The following is a 9,972-nucleotide window of genomic DNA, read 5'->3' on the forward strand; positions in this document are numbered from 1 at the left end:
ACAGTCATGTGTGTAATTTAATTTCTCCAAAGTCAGAGCTATTTTCTTTCCAAATACATCCGGGGCCAGTAAACATTCAAAGAACTGGGGAACCATTCCTAAATCAGGAAGGGAAGTCACAGGGCGTATATTATTGCTACGAATACAGTATTTCCTACTACTTATAACATATACAATGTAATGTATTAGATGCCTTCTTATCACATGAAGTACGTATTCTCATAGAGTAATACTGGTAGATATGTGATATTTATGGTGGTATGTCATATCCTATCTATACTAATAAAAAGTTAATATGCTAATTAGACTGTGAGCAGGCCGGCATGGGGGGGGCAGTTGGAGATGAGCAGCCTAGCAGGGGGGGCAGTTGGGGATGAGCAGGCGGGAAGGCAGAGTGGTTAGGGGCGATCAAGCAGGCAGGCAGGTGAGTGGTTAGGAGCCAGTGGTCCCAGATTGCGAGGGGGTTGTCCAACTGCTGGTTTAGGCCCGATCCCTGTAGGGGACAACAGTCAGACATCCCCCACAGGGTCCCAGATTGAAGAGGGACAGCCCCCTCACCCCCCCCCATGCATGAATTTTGTTCACTGGGCCACTAGTAAAATAAAATAAAAGTTATAGAGTTCGCAAGAAAGAAGTAAAACTCTATTCACAGATGACAGGATTTTGCATATAAAATCTCCAAATGAGTCTACAAAACAAGCAAAAGATGCTATAACTAATACTTAAATTTAGCAAGTTGTAGAAGACCAAGTTAAGATACAAAGATCAACTGTATCTCTGAAAAGAACAACTGGATAAATATTAAGGTAAATATTATTTACAAAATCAAGCAACATTTTATATCCAGGTAAACTTAACAAAGGATGTACACTGAAAACTGTAAGCTATTGCTGAGATAGATTACCAAAGACAAACGATGGAAACTATGCAATGTTCATGTATTGGAAGACTCAATAGTGCCAAGGTGTCAGTTCTTTCCTGATTTATTTACTCACTCAGTGTCATCCCATTCAGTATCCCTAAAGACTTTTTTGTAAAAAGTAACATGTTTCTAAAGGTACATGTTGGGGCAGTAGTAGGTGGTGAGTATGCAAAACAGTGTATTCCCATACAGTGGGGCCTTGACTTACGAGTGTCCTGACAAAGGAGTTTTTTGAGATACCAGCTGTCTCTCCGCCAATTTTTTGCATTGAGTTGATAGAATAATTTGAGTTAACAAGCTCCTTAATGAGCTCCTTAACGAGCTCGGTCTCAGAACAAATTAAACTCGTAAGTCAAGGTCCCACTGTATTATTATTATTTATGAATTATTGCACTATTTTCCACACAAACAACTGTAAAACAACTTTTGTCCCACCCTGAATTTTGAAAGACCAAAAAGAGCTTAACAAATTTTGAATAAAAAAAGTGTAGAGAAAACAAGTTAGAAGTTGTTATAAGGAAGTATCTTCATGACACTGCTTCTCAGAACAGAAAAACACTGGCTGTAACAGAAAAGAAATAGGGCCTGATCAAAATTTTAAATCTCTATCTTTCAAAAGGCACTAAAAATACAATAAATAGGCAAGATGTAGAGTGGGAGAAAATATTCACAATATATTTGACAAAAGACTTATATCCTGAATATATTAAAAAGAAAAAGAAGCCCCTGTAACCCATTTTTTAAATGCGCAAAACAATCATACATACCCTTCACAAAAGAAGGTATACCAATGTTCAGTCAACTCAAGAAAAAGTTTCTAGCCGAAACCGGTTTGGCTCAGTGGATAGAGCGTCGGCCTGCGGACTGAAGGATCCCAGGTTCGATTCCGGTCAAGGGCATGTACCTGGGTTGTGGGCACATCCCCGGTGGGAGATGTGCAGGAGCCAGCTGATCGATGTTTCTAACTATCTCTCTCCCTTCCTCTCTGTAAAAAATCAATAAAATCAATAAAAAATAAAAAGCCTTTCTTTAAAATAAAAATAAAAACCTAATATCATTATTCATCAGAGAAATGCAAATCTATAATAATAAAAGTGTAATATGCAAATCGACCAAACAACAGAATGACCATCTGGACGACCTTCCAGACGACCACGCTATTACACGCACTGGTGCCAGGCCAGCCAAGGTGGTGTGATGTGATTGCTGGAGGGCCCTGCCATTTCCCCATGATAGCCCCGCGGAGGGAGGCCCAGGCCACCCTCTGTGGGGCGATCAATGGGAGGGTTCCATGATTGAATGCCCCAAAGAGGAAGGCCCAGACCGATTGTGGAGCCCTGGCCAGGTGGATGGGGCCTTCCTCTGCTGGGTGATTGATCATGGAGCCCTGGCCAGGTGGGTGGGGCCTCCCTCTGTGGGGCAATTGATCATGGAGCACTGCAATTGATAGTCCCAGAGAGGGAGGCCCAAGCCACAATCAGCAATGCTGTGGTGGGTGTGCAGGGCCGGCCAGTGATCACCCCACAGTGGGAGGCCCAGGCCAGCCAAGCAATCACACCCCACACCTGTTGCCAGTAGAGGGAGGCAACTGGTGGCGGGAGAGGGAACAGTAGTGCCACACAGATGGCAAGCAGTGGCAGTGGCAGGAGAGGGGCCACTGCTGGCAGCTGAGGTAAGGAAACCCCTGATAGGCTCTGGTTGCCAGCTAGGCCTAGGGACCCTACACAAGGGGTCCCAGATTGTGAGAGGGCATAGGCCGGGCTGAGGGACACCACGACCCTCCTCCCCCCGTACATGAATTTCATGCACTGTGCCTCCAGTCCTATATAATAAAAGGCCAATATGCAAATCGACCAAATGGCAGAACAACTGTTCCATATGATAGGCACTGACCACCAGGCGGTAGATGCTCACCACAGGAGCTGCCCCCTTGTGGTCAGTGCGTACCCATGGGGGGGGGCACTGCTCAGTCAGAAGCTGGGCTCATGGCTGGCGAATGCAGTGTTGGTGTAGGAGGGAGCCTGTCCTTCCTCCGCAGCAGCACTAAGGATGTCCGACTGATGGTTTAGGCCTACTCCTCCAGGCCTAAGCCATCAGTCGGACATCCCCTGAGGGCTCCCAGATTGCGAGAGGGCACAGAGTGAGCTGAGGAACCCTCCTCCCCATGTGCATGAATTTCATGCACCGGGCCTCTAGTTAAAACCAATATGAGCTCTGGCCAGTTTTTGCTCAGTGTGTAGTGTCAGCCTGCATACTGAAGGGTCCAGGGTTTGATTCCAGTCAAGGGAACCTAGCTCAGTTGCAGACTTGATCCCCATTGCAGTCAGGTTATGTGCAGGAGGCAACCAATCAATGTGTCTCTCTCACACTGGCGTTCTCTTTCTCCCTTACCCTTTTACTCTCTCTAAAAATTGATGGAAAAATGTCCTCAGGTGAGGATTTAAAAAAATAATAATAAAAATAAAACCAATATGAGACATCACTAGAATAGCTACAATGGTAAAAAACTAGCCCCACCATAGGATGGCAAAGCTGTGAAATAATCTGCATACACTGCTTGTATAAACATACAATTGGACAATCATTTTGGGAAATTGTGTGGCAATTTTTTCAAGCAAATGTTCATCCAGTATATGACCTAGCAATTTCTTCCCTAAGTATTTAAGTAAAAGAAATAAAAAAATATATGCGCACAAAATGCCTTTTTGCCACAGTATCTTAATTAGTTCAGCCTGTTAAATGAGGTAACATAGACTGGGTGGCTTAAGCAGCAAACATTTCTTTTTCACGGTTCTCAAGGATGGAAGTCTGAGATGAAGGTACCAGCATGGTGGAATTCTTGGTGATGTCTTCACATGGCCTTTTCCTGGTGTGTGCATGCAGAGAGAGAGAGAGAGAGAGAGAGAGAAAGCGCTTAATCCTGTCTGCTCCACTTTTTATAAATGCACCATGGGGTCCACCGGTATTACCTGTTGTTTTAACCTAAAAACTTCCCAAAAGCCCCACATAAGGGATTGGAGCTTCAACATATAAATTTGGTGGTGGGGCGGGGGGGTGGAAGGGAAGGTGGGGACAAAAATTCAGTTCAAAGCACAGATTGCCCACAACAGCTTTATTCATAACTAGAAGCCCAGTGCATGAAAATTTGTGCACTCAGGGTCCCTCAGTCTGGTCTGCTCCCTCTCGCAGTCCGGGACTCCTCGGGGGATGCTCACCTGCCAGCTTAGGCCTGCTCCCCAGGGGATTGAGCCTAAGCTGGCAGTAAGATATCCCTCTGGCAGCCTGGGAGCTCTCGGGGATGTCCAACTGCCGTTTAGGCCCACTCCCCTGCAGCCACCTCTGCAGAAGGCGTGGCACCACCTCTCCCACTGCCTCTGTGGAAGGCGGGGGCACTCCTTCATTTGTAGTTCCTTATTAAATTAGGCAAACAGAAAAGCAAGTGGAAATGCTCAATGCTGGTTATGCAATCGCCTCATTCCTACATCCACACAGCTATTCTTTTTTTTTTCAAATATATTTTTTTCACTTTTGAAATGGTGTGTCGAGGCGGAGAGAGAGAGAGAGAGAGAGAGAAAGCGCTTTGGTTTTTTTGCTCCACTTTTTATAAATGCACCATGGGGTCCACCGGTATTACCTGTTGTTTTAACCTAAAAACTTCCCAAAAGCCCCACATAAGGGATTGGAGCTTCAACATATAAATTTGGTGGTGGGGCGGGGGGGTGGAAGGGAAGGTGGGGACAAAAATTCAGTTCAAAGCACAGATTGCCCACAACAGCTTTATTCATAACTAGAAGCCCAGTGCATGAAAATTTGTGCACTCAGGGTCCCTCAGTCTGGTCTGCTCCCTCTCGCAGTCCGGGACTCCTCGGGGGATGCTCACCTGCCAGCTTAGGCCTGCTCCCCAGGGGATTGAGCCTAAGCTGGCAGTCAGATATCCCTCTGGCAGCCTGGGAGCTCTCGGGGATGTCCAACTGCCGTTTAGGCCCACTCCCCTGCAGCCACCTCTGCAGAAGGCGTGGCACCACCTCTCCCACTGCCTCTGTGGAAGGAGGGGGCACCAGGACCAGGCCTGAGACACCGCCTCTGTGGAAGGGGGTGCACTGGGACAGCCATGGCTGGCCTGGCAGCACAGGCTTGCTGGCCCCACTCTCCACCCACTGGTTGTACTGGCAGATCATTCCAGGAGGTTGTTCCGCCGTCCATTCTAATTAGCATATTAGTTCTTTATTATATAGGATAGCCCCAAACTAGAAATAACCCATCAGCAGAGAATGAATATAATGGAATTTGACATATAATAGAATACTACTCGGCAATAGATTGATACCAAGAACTGGAACAAAAATAAGGATAATCCTCAAAAATGGTTAACTAAAAGAAGCCGAACACAAACATACTGTTTGATTTTATTTATATTTTTCTAAAATAAGCCAAGGAAATCTGTGGTGAGAGAAATCCAGTCAGCAGTGGCTTTGGCGCGTGGAATGTGGCATAGGCATCAACTAGGAAGGCGAAAGGGGGCTCTTTCTGGAAGGCTGAGCATACTGCTTTCTTTGCACAGGCACGCCAATTTGCCAAATCTGGTTGATCTGGATTTGCGTGTTTCACTTTATATATATTAAACCTTTTTTTTAAAAAAAGACCTACTGCAAGGCCTCTCAGTGATCTGCAGTTCCTCAACTCTTAGAAGAATCACTGTGGAATTCTTGAGCATTTGATTCACATTTCTAATCTCTTTGCCCAGCCAGAAGGTCTGGACATGGTGGGTAAAGCTTAGAATAATAACATTATTCTAAGTCTGAGGGTCAAAATGGCATGCCTGCGATGAGATAAGGGGGAAAGAGATGCCCCTTTTTAAGCTGCAGTCATTGTCTACAGGTCTGGGGAAGGGGGACAACTGTGCCCACCCATCAGTACTCTTGCTGGGTTATGACAAGTGAACTCAATCTGCACCCAAGTTCACAAGGGGTCACGGTTTCCTTGAGACAATTTTTATACCTTGTCTACTGTAAATAATTCTCCCGCCTTCCCGTGACCTAGAACAAACCGCAGCTGAGAGTTTGCGAGAGTGTCCTGGCCCTACCCCTTGGCCAAGCAATAAACAGAAACCAACTTACGCAGGTTGCTAAAGTAGCCACAGTGCACTGAGGGGATAAGCGTTAGAACTCTTCATGCCCAGGATGACTTATGTGGCTCCGAGCATGCACCATAAAAGTACGGTGCTCTTTTCATACTTTGGTGATAAGACAAACTTTCCCAAAATGACTCAGCTCATTAACTGAGGATATTTCTCAGTAGATTTGTCATATTAAAAAGGCACTGTGTCGACCATGCTAATCAACTGTGCTGCACTAAAACTCCACACAGATTAATTAAGTGCATTACTTGCCAAAAAATGTGACATATATATGAGAAAGAGAGAGAGAGAGAGAGAGAGAGCTTGGTAATAATGGAATAATGGAAGGGTGCACATTACTAAGAGTTCTCTGTCCCAGAGCCATATGCTTTTTAGTTCCTGGCTACATGATTGTAAACAGAACTGAATGAAATGATCCCTTCACAGATGAACCAAATTCTTCTGCAAATAATAGCACAATGACATGCTTGTGTCGCTGGGTCTCGCACACTCTAGCTGTCTGGAACTAGGGTGAGCATTGGCTTCTAATTGTAGTTTTCGCCTGGGACATTAGAAATGAGTCTGTCACCTGCCCTCACAATCTCTCAGAGAAAAATATCAAATGAATGTCCCAAATGAAATCTTTGTGCACACCTATCCCCACCCACCCCACCCCCAGTCCATCCAGGGCAAATGCTCATGACCCAAGTTTAAAACCTCACTCTCACATCCTACTCCTCACTCACCCTATGACTAAGTTGATCAGATAGCTAAATCACCAAAGATTGTCTTTAGCAGTAAAACTGCACCCCTCCCTCAAGGCCCTTAGAGGGGAGAAGACCCCAGAGACGATGCTGGGCAGGGCAAGGGCACCGAGAGTCAGGTCTCCTTTTGTCACTTTCTACTTGAATGATTTTTGACAAGATAGTCTCTCTGTGCCTGGTTATCTCATTTATAAATGTGGGTTGTTATGAGAAGTATGTGAGTAAATCTATGTGAGATGCTCAGAACTCCTGACCCCCTGTGTCCCTGCACTCCTGCCCACAGGCCAGCACCCCACCCCAGTGTCACAGCTGGGAATTTTCAGGAGCCCACTGCTGAGTGAAACACCAGTCCAGCCCCTCTGGATGCAGCCGCCATTCCTTCCTCACCGTGTGAAGCGCTGTGTCGCTGTGTCTAAGGACGTGAGATTTGGAGCAAGACAGAACGACATTCCTTTACCAACTCTCACTTATCAAGAGACTCTGGGGAAGCGTCTCTGGGCCTCAGGTTCCTCTTTGGTTAAATGGAGATAATAACACTGGCATCAGGGGTCTGTCGTAGGATTACATGTCACGCATGTGAATGTGTAACACACTTGGCACAGTGCATTTGAAGCATTTCATAAATGATTAAAAAGAAATAATAATAGCACCCGTAGCATTGCCAAAAGAAACAAGTATCCATGCATTTCAGACAGAAATAAAAATATAACAATAGTGGAAAGTAGAAATACTGACCCTTAAAGAAATGGCAGGTGGTGTGATAAAAATGGAGAAAAACTGAACTGGTTCTGTCATTTTGTAACTCTGTGAACCTGGACAAGTGTCCTGGGAACCTCAGTTTCCCTATTTGCACAATTGGAACAATGTCACATATGGGAAACACAAAATTGGCATTGGGTCCTCATAGGGACTATATGAAAGCCACCACAGCTGGTCTCCAGGGAGCACTCCAGCCCAAGGCTGGCAGTCCCTATGGCAGACATGGCCTAGTGCAGTGGTTCTCAACCTTCCTAATGTCGCAACCCTTTAATACAGTTCCTCATGTTGTGGTGACCCCCAACCATAAAATTATTTTCATTGCTACTTCATAACTGTCATTTTGCTACTGTTATGAATCGTAATGTAAATATCTGATATGCAGGATGTATTTTCATTGTTACAAATTGAACATCATTAAAGCATAGCGATTAATCACAAAAACAATATGTAATTATATATGTGTTTTCTGATGGTCTTAGGCGACCCCTGTGAAAGGGTCGTTCGACCCCCAAAGGGGTCGTGGCCCACAGGTTGAGAACCATTGGCCTAGTGTATCCATGCGGGAATGCCTCCCGGCATAGAGACATCACTGAAGAATCTACTGACATTGATGGAAACCAAGAGCAGGAGACACTGACGTGGACAGCCGAAGAGGAGCACTTCTGAAACTGGAACAGGAGTGCATAGGGGAGAAGGCGTTATGAACAAATCCGTCAGTCTTGCTGCGTGTGGCTGCCAGGTTATAAGGGTACGTCCCTACCCTTTTCCTTTTCCACCTGAAAATTATGTGACAGAGCCCAGAGCTAGCACGGGAGAAAGCTTGTTGGGAGGTCACGTGCTCATTTAGGGAATTATGAATGATGGGAAAGGAAGAGAGACTATTGATATCATTTTATTTCTCATTTTCTATCCCCATTATCCTTACGACATGAGCGCCTGATGTTTTAACTGAATCTGGATAGTGTTAGGTTTCTGCCCCCCGCCTCCCCCAAATGTTCTTTACTAATAAGGAGTGACTAGTAGAATCAGGGGGTGTATCATGGTGCATGAGAGAGAGGCAGGGGCTTGCTTCAGTCAACTCTCCAGCTCCAGGTCCACTGGAGAAGGCAAGCAGATGACGACGCGGTGTGATGTGTGTTCCCGTGGACATGAGCCTGGCTGCTGAGATCAAGCGAAAGAGGCAGACCTACTGTGCACGTCGTCCTGTCTGTGCTCAACGTCCAGACACTCACAGAACCAGCTCTGTGCGGGTGGTGGGGAGACACATCCAGCATTTAGTTCCACTCGGCCTGTGTAGGGGGTAAGGTGGTCTGTGAAAAGAGTGCTTGAGCCAGGAAGGATGATGAAATGTGAGGAGGGCATTCCAGATGTGTAATAGCAAGAGTACGCATGTGTGGAAAGGCACCTGAATAGGGTGGTAAGTCTGTCCTGGGGCGCAGAGGGCGGTGCTCGGGGAGGCAGGAACTGAGCCGGGGTGCTCACAGAGGCCCCATTGGACCCGGGAGAAGGCACTTCACCCTTGACTCCCTCTCTCACAGAGGAGCTGGTTTCAAGGTGGCCATTGCGAGGGCTGGACAAGCTTTCAGGCTGGCTCCTCTGAGTAGCCCGGCCGCCCAAACCCACTGGAAAACAAAGCAGATCTTAGTGCACCGGCTTAATGGAAACATGAGCCATCTGTGGGTGTTCCTTCTAGTTCATTTGCTTCATTGGCAAGTATTAAATGGCCCCGTAAAGAACCAGAGAAATTATGGAAATTGGTATTAACATTAAAATCAGAGCACAATTAGAACATTTCCCCGCATAATTGTTTGGCAGGGCCTGTGGAGAAGCGGGGGGCTTCCAGTGCTATGATTTATTGGTCACAGGTTGTCTCACTCTTGAGAATCTCCAGGGCCAGGGACACATTCTGGGGGGCTGCCCCTGAAATGGCAATGCACTTGGACGAGGGTTAGCCACTTACATCATCCTTGTCTAATTCCTGGCAACCCTTCCTCTGAGCTGCAGTAGCAGCTTTGCAGACGCCAACCAGAGCTCCGTCCAGAGGAAGGAAGCCGGCACAGACACCGGAGAAACCGCTGGGCCACACTCCTGTGTCCTTGTCAGAGAAAATGTACCGCGTCTGCTTGTAATTAGCGCTCCAACAGGCGTCAGAGAAAATGGCTAATCGCTGACACGGCCCACAGTGCTTTGTAAGTAAACACCATATTGTAATAGACGTGCAATTAATTACACAACACTCTGATCAAACATGTTCAAAATGAAAATGGGGGTGGCAATAAAGTATCAGATGTGCACGGCCAAATCCTCCCAATTTTTTTTTCCTCTAAGAAATAATAAATGACTAAACTCCTGAATGTCAACAAGCTGTCTCCAAGCATCTCTTGGCTCCAGGCCTGCGGCTGTCACTGTTT

Source organism: Myotis davidii, unplaced genomic scaffold, assembly GCF_000327345.1.
Source record: "Myotis davidii unplaced genomic scaffold, ASM32734v1 scaffold639, whole genome shotgun sequence".
NCBI classification, from domain to species: Eukaryota; Metazoa; Chordata; class Mammalia; order Chiroptera; family Vespertilionidae; genus Myotis; species Myotis davidii.